Source organism: Girardinichthys multiradiatus, chromosome 14, assembly GCF_021462225.1.
Source record: "Girardinichthys multiradiatus isolate DD_20200921_A chromosome 14, DD_fGirMul_XY1, whole genome shotgun sequence".
Lineage (NCBI taxonomy): Eukaryota > Metazoa > Chordata > Actinopteri > Cyprinodontiformes > Goodeidae > Girardinichthys > Girardinichthys multiradiatus.
This window is the reverse complement of record NC_061807.1, coordinates 27323531-27327542: the sequence shown is the minus strand read 5'-3', so window position 1 is coordinate 27327542 and position 4012 is coordinate 27323531.

The following is a 4012-nucleotide window of genomic DNA, read 5'->3' as shown; positions in this document are numbered from 1 at the left end:
GAGCTTCCTGTGGCCCGAGCTGAGGAGGAAGTCATAAAGGCCAGAAGACTTCCTGTATTGTTTCCAATGTGCAGAGGTACAGAGAGTACTCGGTCAGAGAAAGCCCTGGTACTCGTGATGTAAAACCATAAAACTGCAGAACAATTTTATGGTTTCCCATCCCCATCAAACTGACTGAGATGTTCATCTGACAGGAGTTTTATGCCACCAGTTTTTTTTTTAAAGCACTTAGCAGATGCGTTAATGCACTAAAGTGGCTTCACAGCCAAAACCGCTCATCTGGACACATTTAATGAAGGTTTTTCACATCGCTGTATCTCATGCAAGACACAGGATGTTCAAAACGATATCTTTCATAGGTTGTAATTAAAGATGCCTTGCAGTGCAGTATTTCTTTTTCACTAATACACTTTCACTTTCACAATAAAAACACATAGGTAATAAATTGTAGATGCCTCCTATACTGAAGAAAAAAACCTGATAATTCAAATTCTGCTTTGTTTGTATTTGGGTTGATGACATCACAAGAAGCACAAGAACCAAGGCAATGGATTCAGTCTTGTGTGTTTGAGCCACAGTTTAACTCAAATGACCAGCAAGCCATGATGAATCCTGCTCTGACAGTGGAGCTAAATCAAGCTATGACAAAGATTTTTCCATCTTTTAACAGGAAAAAATCTGTTTATGTTCCTGTTAGAAGTTAATCAGCTGATTGTTTTCACTTGTAAAAAATGTGCAAGTGCAGAGTTCTGCTTGTATCACCGTAAATACTTATATATAATTTGCCAGTACCTTTGTAGTCCACTTTCTCTTTCTAATCACTTTGTCCCGCTTTCAGTTGGTCTATCAAGTAAAATAAAGACCCAGCATCCCAGTAGCTTTTTTCCCTTAACAGATAAGAATAAAAAAATGTTATTTAAAAACTTCATCAGCTCGTGATCTACAGCTCTCACTGGAACAGTTCGCAGCCGAGTGTGAAGCGGTCGGGATGAGAATCAGTGCCTCCGAGGCCATGGTCTTGAGCCGGAAAAGGGTAAAGTGCCTTCTCTGGGTCAGGGGGGAGGTCCTGCCTCAAGTGTAGGAGTTCAAGTATTTTGGGGTCTTGGAGCGGGAGATCGATAGATTGGTGCTGCTTCAGCAGTGATGTGGGCGCTGTACCGGTCTGTCACGGTGAAGAGAGAGCAGAGTCAAAAAGCGAAGCTCTCGATTTACCGGTCCATCTACATTCCTACTGTTGTGATTATTAATCTGAGAATATTATTTAATTTTTAATATTAATATTTTATCAAATAATATTTTGGTCTGTTAAGGGTTGTCCTGTAAATACTAGCCCAGTAAAGCGATGGTATTAGGACAAAATAGAAAGGTGTGAGACGAGCTCTGACATTATTGAACAGCATAAACTCTGCACATATATGGAATGAATTCACACAATTTCTTAAAATACAAGAATTTATTAACAAAAATAAGTCAACTCAAAGTCAAACATATTTCAATCAACAAACTCTTTACTATGCTAAAACAACAAAGACTAATGGGCTATGTACACTATAAACAAGTTGATTAAAGATGATTGAAAACCATGACCAAAAGAGTGATGCAACATTACCATGCAATGTTTATGTTTGAGAACCAAGGATTATCTTTAATAATCTGGAAATGAAGTTAAGTTAGTCTTGGAACTAATTTAGGCAATAATCAGCAAACGTTTAGTCAACCATTCACAATGCAAGATCAGATCAAATATTTTACTAAAATAATGTTTTAAAGAATGATCTGCTGAATAAAACCAACCTTCTGGATGAATAATTTCTCAACGGTGTCTAATTAGTTGCCTTTATTAAAATAATATTTAAAGAAATATTAAGGGAATATTTGGAAATGGGCATGCGTGGGTTCTCACCGGGTACTCCAGCTTCCTGCCACAGTCCAAAGACATGCCTGTTAGGTTAATTGGTCTCTCTAAATTTCCCTTAGGTGTATGAATGAGTGTGTGCGTGGTTGTTTGTGTGTTGCCCTGCGATGGACTGGCGACCTGTCCAGGTTGTACCCCACCTCTCGCCCATAGACTGCTGGAGATGGGCACCAGCTCCCCCGCGACCCACTATGGAATAAGCGGTAGAAAATGACTGATGACTATTTGGAAAAGAGCCAAATCTTTCTGGAGAAATGGGGCTTAATGGTTACTTAGTTATCAGATTTAGTAAAAAGATGTTTAGGGACTATTATTCACTAGCTTGAAAACTAACAACCTTCCTGTTAAATATTCTGTAGCAGCAAGCACGTGTTCTTACCGGTTAGCGTTGAGCTAACAAAAGAAGCTTATAGCTTAGCACCAGAAACAAACATACCTTTAAAATACCAGGGTTACTAAAAGGGTTAAAATGCATAACGGCACGTTATGAGCAATCTTCTGTGTTTAAAATCGCCCTTGAAGTATAGTTTGACTTAACTTTAAAAACACAAACACAGAACAAAACAGGGCACGCGTGCTGCAGATAGCCTGCTAGCACTAAGAGCCGAGTTTCACACAAACAAAACCAAACTTCATAATATGAAAAACGTTTAGATCATTTCAATCTAAATCTTTCTATTATTTGTCTGCCCAAACCTAACCTCTGACCATGCTGAGGAAACGTTGTCCAAGGGGCGAAGTTTGAAGAAACGTCCACAGTCAACAAGAGGTTAGCTTTCAGCTAACCTGACCTCTGGAGCTGTGGCTTGAAAGACGGCTCGTTCTGTCCGTCAACCAGCTGTTCATTACCGTAACCACGGTGATGTAGGCCGTTGTCCTTCCTTCAGACTCGGCTTGTAGAAACAGCTTCTCTACTGGGGATTTCTCTGCGACACAGTTTCGGCAGGCCTCGGAGAGAAAGTCAGCAATGCTTATATCTTAATTCCCCCTCTTTATGAATGAAATCACCGGGTACACAAACAGTGCTTCACTCATACTTAACTTGTGTATATGATTGCGTGATCTTATGACACTCTTGGATGCAGTTTGAAGAGTTTATGTCTTTTTGCCAGCAAAAGACATTAGTGCGCTTTGTCCCCCTCCTATCCCGATGAACACCGGTGTGGAAGAGGTCGGCTTTTTGGAGAGGGGTTGCTCTTATTCAGACAGTGGCATCATGGGAAGTCTGCTGCTAATCCCCTTTCCTCAGTTGCTGGAAGTCAGTTAAATGCAATTTATTTTGAAAGTTCCAGAAAAGTCCGTACCGGAGTTTAATGTTGAAATCCATGGCTGTGTCCCAACACTACCCTCATCTATGGTCATGAGCTTTGGGTCATGACCGAAAGAACAAGATCACGGATACAAGCGGCTGAAATGAGTTTCCTCCCCAGGGTGTCTGGGCTCTCCCTTAGAGATAGGGTGAGAAGCTCGGTCATCCGGAGGAACTCAGAGTAGAGCCGCTGCTTCTCCACGTTGAGAGGAGCCAGTTGAGGTGGCTCGGGCATCTGGTTAGGATGCCCCCTGAACCCCTCCCTGGTGAGGTGTTCCGGGCACGTACCACCAGGAGGAGGCCCAGTGGAAGACCCACGCTAGAGGGACTATGTTTCTCGGCTGGCCTGGGAACACCCTGGGATTCCCCCGGACGAGGTGGGCCAAGTGGCTGGGGAGAGGGAAGTCTGGGTTTCTCTGCTTAGGCTGCTGGCCCCGTGACCCGACCCTGGATAAGAGGAAGAAAATGGATGGATGGAATTTAACAACTGTTGTGGTTTTACTCATGTAATTTTTGTCTGATTTTAAACCTGTAAAAAAAAAGTGTGTTAAAAAAGCAAAAACAGGAAAAAAAAAAAACGGTAATGAGCCAAATCAGTTATGTTCAGGATTTTTGTGTGCTATAATTGTAAAGGCCTATTTAGTGTGGAGACATTACGGCAACCGTACTTCAGATTTTCTCAGCTGCTTTAACATATTCTGTCAACACAAGTGAGATATATAAGTTCAAAGAACAGTCTGGACCACAAGTTGAGCTCTTTAAAGATTTTCTCATCCCTACTGGCTTAA